Source organism: Euprymna scolopes, chromosome 14 (genome assembly GCF_053919585.1).
Source record: "Euprymna scolopes isolate OS-2025 chromosome 14, ASM5391958v1, whole genome shotgun sequence".
Taxonomy (NCBI): Eukaryota; Metazoa; Mollusca; class Cephalopoda; order Sepiida; family Sepiolidae; genus Euprymna; species Euprymna scolopes.
The window spans coordinates 149,539,943-149,554,136 of NC_136495.1; the positions used below are offsets into that span (position 1 = coordinate 149,539,943).

Genomic DNA, 14,194 nt, shown 5'->3' on the forward strand with positions numbered 1-14,194 from the left:
CAGCCATAAAAGATAACGTGATTAGAACCAACCACATAAAAGCAAGGGTTGACAAGACACGAGAAAGCAGCAAATGCAGACTATGTGGAGACAGAGACAAACAATAAACCACATAATAAATGAATGCAGCAAACTAGCCCCAAAAGAATATAAGAATAGACACAATCAACTGGGGAAGGCAGTACACTGGTAATTATGCAGACAACTGAATCTTGAACAGCCAAACAAATGCACAAACTGGCAACAGTACTTGAAAATGAAAGTCACAAAATCCTATGGGATATGGATGTACAAACAGATAAATCCATCCAAGCAAGACGACCGAATGCCATACTAGTTAACAAGAAGGAAAAGACCTGTCAGATTGTACATGTTGCCGTTCTAGCAGACTACAGAGTGAAGATCAAGGAGATGGAGAAGCGGAGCAAATACACTGAATTGGCCAGAGAGCTCAAATGAAGATGTAAGATGAAAAAAGTCAGGATTACACCAATAATAGTAGGAGTGCTAGAAACAATGCAGAAAAAATTAGAATGAGAATGAGAGAGACTGAAATCAGAGGGATGGCTGGTAAAATACAACGGATAACAGTAATGAAAACTGATGAAATATTAAAGAAAAACCCTTGAGTGCGGAGATTAATGCACATGAGCTACAGACACAAACTTGACATGCAGAAAATGCTACAAATGTAAAGCACAAAGGAGCATCATATGGAATCATGAAAACTGGAAGTGTATTTTTGTAAGTTAACTCCTACTTTCTTCCGAATTTTTTTTTTGTGTCATCAAAAACTGACGTCACACCAAATCAAGAAGGATGGAAACACTGAGGAGAGAAAGCACTAGCCAGACCGTCGCTGGATTAGTGCAAAGAGGACTGGGATCTTGGAGAGGCTTTTTGCCACCCAAATTCCAGTGAAGACCAATGGTCGTCGCTAACGAGAAATCAAGGGTAAACAGTTGTTATGATAACGTAAATCCATCTGTAATGGTTATCGAAAGAGTACTGGAAATCTGGGGAGAGTTGTTTTCACTCAGCATCCAGAGAAATCTGTGTGACTATTTCTAGTGAGTAAATAATAATAATTACAAACACAAATCACAAATGGTACAAACACAAACCAGTAGCAGTACTTGAAAAAGGAAATCGTAAAATCTCAAGGGACATCGAATTACAAACGGACAAACCCATACAAGCAAGGAGACTGCATGTCATAATAATTAACAAGAAAGAAAAATTCTGCCAGAATCGTAGATTTCACTGTCCTAATAGGCCCTAGAATGAACACCAAGGAGACGAAGAAAGGAAGCAAACATATTGAACTAGCTAGAGAGTTGAAAGGAATATGGAACATCAAGAAAGATAACACCAGTAATAGTAGGAGCACTAGGAACAATTTCGAAAAACTTTAAAAAACGAATGAGAGAAATTGGAATCAAGGGGAAGTCAGTGAAGATTCAATGGATAGCAATAATGAAAACGCTGAAATCTTAAGGAAAACCCTAGAATGTGGAAACCAACCCACATGAACAACGAACACTAAGAAATGAAATAACAACAAAGCACACTCATAGAGAACCATTGCCACTTGGACGTAAAAGGCTACTATTTGGGACCATGTCAACTAGGGATCATGTGAGGAAATGAGTAAGATACCTGTTTGTAACAGAGCGCATATGAGCATATGAGAAAATATCAGCAGCAGCATTAAGATCGCTAGCTTGCGAGGATATTAGCAGCAGTAGCCGAAAAATGCACATATGCAAATTGGGAAGCGTGTGTGAGTTGACGCGACAAGAAAAAGAAAAAAGGCACCACATGGTCGAGAGAAGGAAAAGAGCGATTGAACGTGTGAAGTCAAAGACAAGAAATTTATGGCCGTTGTGTAGTGAAGCAGAAAGAGAAACGCGTATCAGGTGAGATGAACTTGTGGCCTCACAGAGAGAGACTTTTAAGCTGGCGTCGAGAGATGGAGAGAAAGAAAAACGGTAATAAACGACTTGTAAAAAAGAAAGAAAAGCCAAGTTGGATTTATTTTTGTTTGTTTGTTCCTTTTTGATGGTGCCGGATAGCGTGGGAGTCCAAGAGAGGTTTGAACTGTAACGAACACGGTTTGAACGTAACGGTCACGTTACATGTTCACATTACATTTCAACTTCTGCCTGTTAGTACAGGCAGGAAATTAAGAAACGAGCGGGGGGGGGGGATTCCAAAGTCTAGCAGTTCAAGAAAAGAAGTTATTAGAGTAGACTAGAGACCTCTACAGTGAAGAGGTGAGATTTTGCTGTTAGAATGTTAATCTTAATATTGATTAACTCAGCTTTAGTATAATAATGTATTTGGAGTGCAACATTGGTTCACCTAATGATTAATGATACCTCACAACTGATTGGGTAATATCACACGTTAACATCTATTCATGCATGCAGGAGCCCCCCCCCCCCCCGTTTGATTGGTTGAAAAAACAACATCAAGGTCACATAATCAGTTTTGAACATTATTCAAAACAACTGGGATCATTTATGGACTGACACTTTTATTGATCGGAGTTACTGGTCTTTATTTGTGATTCCATCTTTGAATTATTCAAGATCTTATCTATTAGGTCGAGTTTATTGCCTGGACCAATGTCTCTCATTACAGATTTCCCTATATTCCATCAGCTGCCTCAGATATTCAGGAACACAGTTGGCGTCATGTACAATTTGCTGGATGTATTAATACGTATTTTCGCAAATAACAATCCTATGTTATAGTTCGTGCGAAGGTGGCAACAGTCCAGGATTGCTTTATTAGACTATACGTCGGATAAAATTATTTCAAACCTAAATTGTGGCAGACTGATGTAGAACCTGAACTGGCTAATGGGGCTCTGTTGATGTCATGGGGAGCAGCATGACAGTGATGCGCTTTGGTGAAAAAACTAAAGAATCAATCAACGAAAGGATACAAAAGATGCTGAGCGGAAGAATCAATCATTGATCAATGGTCAGGGTCAACCAGTCTAATTGAGAAACTACAGCATTTCACTCGTAGACGTAGCTTATACAAGTGGTATTATTTGAGCTGCCGGAAGTTCATTCATGATGGAAAGATTTATTACATATGATTTGCTTTTTGTTTTCTTCTTTTTCGCTTGACACAGTTTAAAAAAAATATATTTTTTCATTTTTTAAAACTATTATTTATAGACGAGAAAATATTTTTATTTATCTCTATATAAATAAAATGAACTCATTTTTTCCCGTCTGATTTTGACATTAATAGGATTAAAAATCAAGATATTTCATGCAAATATAATATGCACAAACGGCAGAACAATATCTGAGGTGTGTTATAGGCTTATTATTTCTCAAATTCCTCGATAATCTTAGATTTCTATACTTTTTCTGCTGAGAAGTCACGGCCAAAATCGGTTAAGATCAATGGAAGTGGTAAAATATTTTCTCTCTAATAAATTCCTCCTCCCCCTGCCACCACTTAACACCGTTTGGGGATCGTTCACAAGGAACAGTTCAGAAGAGAACACCGGTTTGGCTTCGTAGTTCTTTCATGTGAAGTTATTTAAAATCACTAAACTAAGCTGCAGTGCTCTGTGGCGTAGTGGTTAGCGTGCTCGACAATTCACATTATATTTTCACATTCGCGCCGACCTACCGTAGTCGTTTTTTTTTTTTTTTTTTTTCCTAAACAACTGGAATGGACTTTTCTTGGTGGCCGAACTGTTAACGTTGCAGATGTTTTTTTTTTTGTTTTTTTTTTTCACACTTTATTTTCCTACTTTTACTCATGACTCCGGGTTTGATCCTTCCTACTTACCTACCATAACATTTTTTAAAACTCCCCTCCCCCCCGTCCCGGAAACAAACACTCGGGCAACGCCGGGTACCCCCGCTAGTTTATTATATTGCTTTGGATCGATTCTATTTTGTCACCAGAATGATACGATGGATATGTAATGCAAGTTTTTAGTAGTACTTACTAACCTATAATCGAATACGTTTCTCCAGTTCTCATGAAAACACAATCTAAGATTACTTATTTAGATGTATATTTTATATTCTGTGCTTATCACAATTATATGACACTTAGTTTCACTGTTGATTCAGTGTTATTAGACGAGGTGAGGATTAAGGTGAGATGGAAGAAATATGTTGTCCCATCTGTTAGTATAAAAGTTTAAATTTTATAAATGGATGCTTGTGTGTTTGTTGTTAATAACAGAAGCACTAATTCTGCACTTTAATTTCTTGCCAAATTTTTAAGTTTAAATTTCATAAGCGGGGGGTGCACCCGGCTTTGCCCAGTTGTAAAATATGCTTAAATATGATATTTCAATTTGCCCAGATTTCATGTATATTATAATAGAGTCATGATTTCAAAGATGAAAAAAATAAAAGTATTTGCGTACCATCAGCTAAAATTGAAACCGAAAACAAAACTGTGGCATTCAAAGTTGGTGACGTTACCACTATACAAATGCGACACGCATATGAACTGATTAAAAATCAACTAAGATGAATATATAAGACTTTTTTCAATTTTGACCCATTTTTGACTCCTTAAAAACGATTTTAACCTGCTAAAGACCCATAAAAGAATGGTCCATAAAAAATCCAATCATTTGAGGCCCCTAGCACCGCTCTGTGATTTTTAGTTTAGGAAGAGATAGAGTTTGAAAATATGGAGACAGACAGGCAAACAAACAGTGAGTTTTATAAATTAGATAAATCCAAAGTACTCATTCTGCACTTTTAATTTCTCGCCAAATATTAAAGTTTAATTTTCATAAATCAGAAGCACTGATTCTGCACTTTTAATTTCTCGCCAAATATTAAAGTTTAAATTTCACAAATCAGAAGCACTGATTCTGCACTTTTAATTTCTCACCAAATTTTAAAGTTTAAATTTCATAAATCAGAAGCACTGATTCTGCACTTTTAATTTCTCACCAAATTTTAAAGTTTAAATTTCATAAATCAGAAGCACTGATTCTGCACTTTTAATTTCTCGCCAAATATTAAAGTTTAAATTTCACAAATCAGAAGCACTGATTCTGCACTTTTAATTTCTCGCCAAATATTAAAGTTTAAATTTCACAAATCAGAAGCACTGATTCTGCACTTTTAATTTCTCACCAAATTTTAAAGTTTAAATTTCATAAATCAGAAGCACTGATTCTGCACTTTTAATTTCTCGCCAAATATTAAAGTTTAAATTTCATAAATCAGAAGCACTGATTCTGCACTTTTAATTTCTCGCCAAATATTAAAGTTCAAATTTCATAAATCAGAAGCACTGATTCTGCACTTTTAATTTAATTTATATATATTTTTTTTTCATAAATTTTAGTTTTGGTTTCGATTCAAGCACGTGCACCCAAGTTATATGGATATATTTTTTTATTTTTTAAATCACAATTTTATAATATATATAAAAAATCGATATAAAATTGACTCTATAATAATATATACAAAATCTGCAAAAATTAAAATATCATATATAAGCGTATTTTACGACCGGGCTACACCAGGCGTCCCTGCTAGTTTTAATATAAATAGGGTATAAACTGTTACGTGATACTGAAAGAAGAAAATGGAGGATATATAGAGAGGGCATGTATATAAAGATTGAAATAAATGAAACATTGAAAAAAACAGAAGAGTCAAGAGTTAAGAAGTGCTAACTAAAACATAAACCAGAATTTTTTTTTAATGGAAAATTTGAGAAAAACGAAATTTTATAACAAAGCATTTTTATATCTACAATTTTTATAAGAATATAAGAATTATTTTTTCAGTAAATGGTCATGGTGCCAACATTTGTTTGTGTCAAGAAAGTTGAGTAAATAGTCACAAGTCAAAATATTCATGGTGTGAATAATAGGTGCATGTGAGTATTTGGCAGCGTGGCATTGTGTATGTGTTGGTTTACCTTGTTCTTATTAGTGCGTGTATGAGTATGTGAGTATGTAAGTAGAAATTCGTTTCTGTTCCCCTGGCTCATATTAGTGTGTAAAAAATATATGTGTGAGATGGAGAAGGCTTGTATGTGAGTCATTGAAAATTCCTTTCCTCCCCTGACCGAAAGCATGGAGGGGGGTGTTAAGCGTACGTTTTTGGGATCCTGTTCGAGGTATAGTCAACAGTTGTCATCTGGAGGAAAATCTCATTTGGTCACTCTTATCATTGGAGTTTCTAAGTTTGTGTTGGTTTATTACTTTGACATAGACTTGTCACTTTTGGGGTTTTAAACGATTTTCATTTGTTGAAAATGTTATGAGTTAACGCGTTCTTGTGAAAACTTACTTACCTTTGGAAATGACAAAAAGAGCAATCCAAGTGAAGTGAAGAAAGAAAGAGAGTAGCAATTAGAGCCATTTGCTTTTTAGGGTTCATTTCAATTCAAGATTCAGTCACCACAAAGGTGTTCAGCAAAAATAAATTAAAAAGAAAATGTTTTTTATAGCTTACAATTTATTACATGTAAAATGTTAACATTCCTTATAGAACACACCGTTTATGGTTGCAATCATCTCTTCAAGTCCAAGCTGGGAGGAATCAAAGATGGAACGTCTAACTCTCTTCAAATGCCAAGTCTTTTCTAAGTTTTTTTTTTTTTTTAAATTCTCTGTCAATCGGTGACCCACGTCTACAATTGTTTTTGATAGATTCCTGAATCGGCATATGTTAAAATGAAAACAAAACAAATGTTTAAAATTTAAATTTAACCCTCAACCTTGCAATAATCTAAATAATCGTAGCTGTATTCCAAACACGACGCCTAACCACACTTCTGACCAACACCAATTTACCATCTATAGTTTCTATTCTGCTTTTCTCAATCACCCCGGAGTAATCTCTACCTATGGTTGAACACTCTATGGAGGCTGACTATTTTCATTTAATAAATATAGTTATATTTCCTTTATATTTTTCCCCATTCTACAAGTTACGTTTTTATTTTGTATACCTTGTATAAATATAAATACTTGAGAAACTACAAAGGCTGAGAAACTACAAAAATGGTGTATAGTTTGAAATTTTAGCCTTGATATATGTCTCAAATTTGCCTAAAAAATATTGAAGTCAAAATAAAAATAATAAATAAATGAACCTTTGTCATTGCTTTTCCAGAACTTTTTGGGGGAACACTTGAATAAGCCTCGAGAAGTTTGCATTCGAAGGTGTTTTACGCGTTTCCGTTTGATGAAAACCGCTTTTCTTATTCTTGTTGCAGACCATATACTTATGGGCCAGTTTTGTACAAATCTTAAGAGCGATAGGAGTCTTCTAATATGTCTGAAAGTGAAACAATGTTCAACGAGCGAGATCGGAGATGCGCCACTGTACAACTCATGCTCTCTACTGATCCAAGTTATGACAACATCCTCAAAATGTAAATCCAGACGGTTCAACAGTTGAGTACACAACTCAACAAAGTTTTCAGCCATGGTTATGGTCTTTGTATGGTTTCAATTGAGGGCCACATCATGCCACCTCACATCTTCAGAGTCGAGTTGAAAGTCAACACCAAAGTGTACCTGGATGTACTGAAGTCTGTGGTGATCCCCTGATGCAATCAGGTAGCCGCTGGCAGACCCTGGGTGTGGCAGCAGGACTCTGCACTGCCCCACAAGTCCCAAGAAACCCAGGCTTGGCTTCAAAACGAGTACTATGACTTTGTACCTTCCTCTTACTGAACCCCCTCCTGCTCCGACCTGAACCTGCTGAACTACTTCGTTTGGTTATACATCGAGAACATCACCAACATGACTTCCTACAACACCAAAGTCAGCTGATCATCATCACTCAATGAGTATTTGCCGAGCTCCTGCCAGCGCATGTGGAAAAGACATCCTCTCAATTCCGGACTTGTATTGAAGCATTGATTGAGGCTGAAGCTGGCTACATTGAATAGATGTCATCTCTATAACATAATAAAGTTAACTGAATTGAATTTTTCAATAAAAGTTTGAAAATAAAGCTGTAGTGTTATTTTCTTTAGGGCGACAAATTTATCGTCCCACCCTGTACTTGGTCTCAGTTAGTCAGAGCTTCTTGAAAAAGAAAAAAAGATTGACTTTCAATATTCGTAGATCGTCTGTTTTTAGGCATTTTTTTGTAACAGAGTACGCAACGAGTCTTTCCTTGGACAGCCGTGCAGTTCAGCTAAATTTGGCACAATTTCAACATACATGGTACTTGGTGGTATGACAGGTTTCAGCAAGTGATATTAATAATTCATAAAGATAACATGTTTATTTATGTCTAGTCAATAAAAAAACAACTTATAGTTAATACCAACTTGGAAGGTGAAACTTGAAAGTACAAAAGGTACACACTGCCTCCACAAAATGATTAGAAATGTCGCTCTGTTACATCATTTCTGTGAAACTCAACAAAAGATATGTCTTAAAGTTCGTCTTTTCCAGATTTCTTCATTCATTAATGTTCTTGAGAAAAATGCTTTCCGAAAATGTCAGTTCCATAGCTTTCACCAGTCGGCTTTTATGGCTATTAAAAACTATAGGCAATTTTGGAAATTTTGAAAATCTTAACTTTACCTCTGACGTAATACATGTGAATACATCCGGGTTCCTCCTCACAAGAATATGATTGCTTAGTTGAACCATAAATACCGGCTAGCAGACCAGCTTAGAGATACATTGAAAGGTATGTCAAAAACCTCACGCTTAATGATGTACCAACTCCGGCCATGAACCGTTCTTTTTTATTTTTAAAAAGAAGGCGAAAGGCCATTCGAGGATAAGGGTTAAAGAGTGTGCAGTAGTCAATGGGACAATATCATAGTAATCGTTAGTAGTGGCAATTTAGTAAATTGGATTACTTAAAAGGTACAGCTTATCAAGAAATTATTGATAGTGTTTTCAGCTAGACAAGTGTTTCTTGTGAATGTTTGACGAGGGAGGACCAGAGATTGGAGCTCAGACGAGCATTTGCCATGAAAATATAAAGCAAAGCAGTTGCATGGAAGAGAAAAATCAACCTTATATGAGGCTACGAAGTCCATTTTGAACTCCGTCAAGGCAGGATAAGTCTTTTTAGCAGCTGCTGCCCAGATGTGGCAACAATACTCCATCCTTGGACATACCTGGCTCTTATATAGATAGAGAATTGTATCAGTAGGTAAATATTTACGGGATCGATAGAAGGATCTCACCATTGGCAACGGATTTGATGTACGTGTTCTATTTTAGATCAGAAGTAATAGTTAAGCTCAGAAGCTTATCAAAACATGGAGCCTCCCCAAGACGAGAGCCATTCATTTCAGTTGATGCCAGATGGGGATCAGAGCATAGATGATGTAAAGATAGAAGTTTGGTTTTAGATGCATTAAAAGCAAATTCGATTCAATAGGATGATTTACTAGATGATTATTCGAAAAAGTAGCCAAGACCACTCAGTTACTTCAAACGAATATACCCCTTTTGCAGGCCATATTAACTTTATTCTTAAACGTTAATAATTCCACTTATGGTGATAACATTTTGCTGGTTAGCAATGGCTTTCCAAATCATACAAAAAATATCCATGAATCAATTGGCATCCCCTAAAAATGACCAACTGATCCGTTTCTGGGTGAACTTCAGAGTCATGGAAATCATGCAATCACGTGGTACAATGGGGAAAAAGGTGGCTGGTTAATTTTAATGCATCTAAAGCCAAGCTTCTATCTTTCCATCATCAATGCTCTGATCCTCGTCTGGCATCAATTGAAATGAATGCCTCTCATCTTGAGGAGGCTCTATGTTTTGACAAGCTTCTAGGTCTCAGTACTGATCTGAAATAGAACCTCCGAGCGTTGATAAGGGTGACTCCTTTGTTAAAAAAAGAAGAAAAGAAAAAAAATTAATGCATGATAGTGAAGAACACTTAAAAAAGATAAAACTCTTAAGCCATTATAACCTTTTAACTATACAAAAAAAAACCCAAAGAAAAAAAAACAGTGTGAATGGCAAATAAGAATTCATACTTTCACAACACCTTATTCAACTGTACTTGATAAATTGGCAGATCAATTCTTTTAGCCTAAGCAACAAAGAAAAATGCCAACCAAAACTTACAAAAATCAATGTCTCAGGCACTTTTTAAAAAAGGAATCGGAAATTTAGGTGACGTTTATTCTATGTGAACTGCTTGTGAGCATTTACTCTTGCTATAAATCCTAAAATATTAATGCATGAATTTAGTTGTCTCTAAACCTTTTTACCTATGCCACATATGAGGTTATCGTAAGAACGAATCAGTTACTTTGGTATGGTCACGTGACTAAACTGTTGCAGAAACTTGGATGTCTTGAATAGCAGGAAGGTTGATTGGTCAAGGATAACTTGGAAGCAAGTTATTTTTAGGGCTATGACAACAGCATATTCTTTTCATTGTTTTGACTCTCGAGTATATATCCGACAAAGACATAATTAATCAACCGAGAACCATATCACTCTATATACAAATGTATAAGATATCAATGGGTATATCAAGTCTCTCTCTCTCTCTCTCTCTCTCTCTCTCTCTCTCTCTCTCTCTCTCTCTCTCTCTCTCTCTCTGACTATTCTGAAATTCTGGTCATCACGACAGAAAAAAAAGACATACATAAAAATGTATCCATTCTTTTCCTTCCTATCTTCCGGGTGAGAAGCCAATTTAATGACACTCATTAAAACTACAGACTAAGTTAGTCTTTCTTGGCATAGTGTGCTGCTGAGAGAGAGAGAGAGAGAGAGAGAGAGAGAGAGAGAGAGAGAGAGAGAGAGAGAGAGAGACATACAGACAGACAGACAGACAGAGACAGAAAGACAGAGAGACAGAGAGAGGGGGAATAGAAGTGTTAATATGAAGATGCTACACACACAATATTGTATTTAGTTTTTATAGTCCTATCATTATCGCATTTTCCGTTTGGTGCTGATTGCAAACCCACATGACTTATTTTTTGCCATTCCTTCCAATCCAGGGCAAGTTGGTTGATGGACGCTCAACTGTTGATAGATGTCCAATCAAAAACGTTTTCTCTCCATCTTCTCCTTGGCTTTCCTCTGCCTCTTTAGCCTTCTAACATGCCCTCAAAGCATAACTTTGACAGGCCAGTGGTTGATCGTTTAACATAGCCAAAACATTTAAGGGTTTCACTTTTGATTTTATCAAATAGAGGAAGTTGGGAAGTAGGCGGATGGATATTTTTTAGTGTTTGATCAGGCGATGTCTCGTAATGAAACGCATTGCATGATTTTGAAACACCTCAATGCGATTGGCTAGTTGTTTAGTCCACGTGATGCAATCAAGGCCATATAAAAGTGCTGGGTGACATAAATTAAATAAACTTTTATTTTAACAGTTATCGGCACCCTTTTTAAATGTTAAAATGGTGCTGTGTTATAACCCTAACCCTGACCTGATGATAACTGTACGAATCTAGAAACAAATCATATAAGACATATAAATCAATTTGCATCCTTTAAAAATGATCCCAAATGGAAATTTCCGTTTATGGATGTATTTCAGAGTCATGGAAATATTATATGGAATGTGTAATAATGATGAAAACTCTAAAACCTAAAATGTGTAATAATGATGAAAACTCTAAAACCTAAAACTCCTAAACCATTGGTCCTGGATATGACCTTAAACTATATCCAGTGGTGAGGCCCCATCTTGCTGGCTTTGGGAAGTGTGGAGCCACCCTTTAATCAACATTGCTCCCAGGTCCACTCTGACCCAGAGTGGTAGTATCTGTTAGGGTCCCAACTATGGGTTAAATAGAAACCGACTTGAAAACAACAAATATATTCTATAAAAAATTTTTTCTTCAAAATCTTTGGATTCGGCATTAAACAACCCAAAAAAGGGTTGATATGCCGTAAAACAAAAACAACCAACTAACCTAAACCATTATAATCTCTTAGCAATACAGAAACACACCAGCGTGATTGGCAAATGGGGCTTCATACTTTTACAATCTCTTATTGATGTGCAGTTGATAAAATGCGTTTTTATTGTTTTCACTTCCTTGCTTGCCTTGCCATATAATTAGTTACAAGCGTCATAATGGCAACTGCCGGAAATCGCAAGATTAATGATGCAAAAACAAAGTTCAGTCAGGCTGTTGCAGTTGCACTTAATAAGCTTAATCCCTTGCTGAGTCAGATAATAAAAAATGTCATAACTGTGACGGACTTATGAGGGTAATCAAAGCAAAGATGTTTCGTAGTGACAGCAACAAACAAGTTCAAATGCTCACGGTTTAATGTCCGATAATCGGTCGATTCAGCACAATGCACATTACTTCAATGCAATTAATTATACAGCAATACAATGCACGCATTATATATATATATATATATATATATATATATATATATATACTATTTACTATAATAATTATGAAATACCTACAGACAGTAGTGTTTCATCCTTTCGGGAATCATCAGTACAGGGTGTCATGATTACCGCAGGTCAGGAGATTCGAACCCGGTAACGAAGCCATCTCTGACTCCATTAGCAAGGAACAAATCCACACGGCCACCGTCAACTACGAAAAATATCGGTAAAATTTAAACATTTATTTTTAAATGTCTTAACGTCTGTCAGAGTGATCTAATGATTATAATATCATGATCTTCGCATGCGAGTTAAAATGCCCAACTTTATTTCAACTGTAAAGTGCTAAACAATTAAAAACAAGTTTTTTAAAGGGGCTGACATAGTTATTTACTATAATAATTATTAAATACCTACAGAGACTAGAGTTTCATCCTTTCGGGAATCATCAGTACAAGGTGTCACGATTATTAGCTGGACGACTGGCATTACTCAATCATACAATACGCTTAAACATGATATTTTAATATATGCAGATTGCGTATGTATTATCATAGAATCAATCCCTATTGAATATTATATATTATAAGGAATAATTTACTCGATGGACTAATTCACAAAAAATTAAAAAATAATAATGATAACGTCGTTCATCAAATTCCATCTGTGATTTTTACAATATTGCGTTAGCTGATATTTGAGCTTAACAATCTTTAAAATAATCAAAAAAGAAGAATTTTTACAGGGGAATATTTTACGTTACACCGGCCACGGTTACACCGGTATAATGTAAAAATTATTTTTTATCTATAAGAGAAGAAAGACCATTTTTAAGATCGCATTTTTTCGATTTTCGATACTTAGCGGATGAATTTCTGTACAAAACATATCTAAGAACACTGCTAGACATATAAATTAGCTTTGTGTGAAATTTGCAAAAGATAGGTTCCGCCATTTCGGAACCTATGAGGAAGGAACTCACACACATTGACTTTTTTTTATAATAGAAGTTATATATATATATATATATATATATATATATATATATATATATATATATATATATATATGAACAAATGATTAATAAAACATGTTAAAAGACATCTTGAAAAAGAGTTAAAAACATATTTAATTTTAAAAAAGGAAGCACATGATAAGTGGATAGTCCTTAATCCGCGGAGTTTCGAAGAAATACTCTCCTTCTCATCAGAGGGCAGGAATTAGCAAAATGCAGGATCGGATTTTGCATATAAAAGTATTTAATGAAACTACAAGTAAGTCAAAGATCTTACTTGGTTAAAAAAAGGGTGAGGTAAGGGGAACAGGAGGCAAAAGAAAAATAATAACATTTCACATGAATGGATAGTCCGGTGAAGGGTAAAAATCCAAAAATGGTAAAATCCAAAACGGTCGAATTTAAAATTTCAATCCAATGGGTAAATTCCAAATGGTCCAAAATAATCCAAAAGGCAGAGTTCCTTGGAAAAAAAGCGCAAATGGAATGAATTCCAAATCATTAAAAGAAAAGCACTAGAGATAATATTTAAAACACGTCTGTCAAGGCTGGATGAATCAATATTAGTTTAAGAAGATTCCAATATTTTTTCAGGTTCTGATGCAATTACCGATTCTGTTCTAAATACCCGATTGCTCTATAATTACTGATTCCGATTCCGATTCTTTAAAATTTCTATATATTTAGTCATAAAGTTTTTTTTTTTTTTGGATTGCAGAGTACAAATAGACTTTGTGGCTTAGTGGGGGATGCCCTTTTCTCTTTCTTGCAACGTCTCTCCCACAGAAGAGACGTTGCGAGCCTATCTTTATTTTATCGTTATTTCCATGGCAAG

General features: G+C 35.4%; 1 protein-coding gene across 1 annotated transcript in view; it reads left to right on the plus strand.

The window, feature by feature from the left end:
• The window catches only part of LOC145293378 (tektin-3-like), a 123,137-nt gene that overhangs the window by 9,865 nt on the left and 99,078 nt on the right, over window positions 1–14,194 (plus strand). The window lies entirely within an intron of this gene.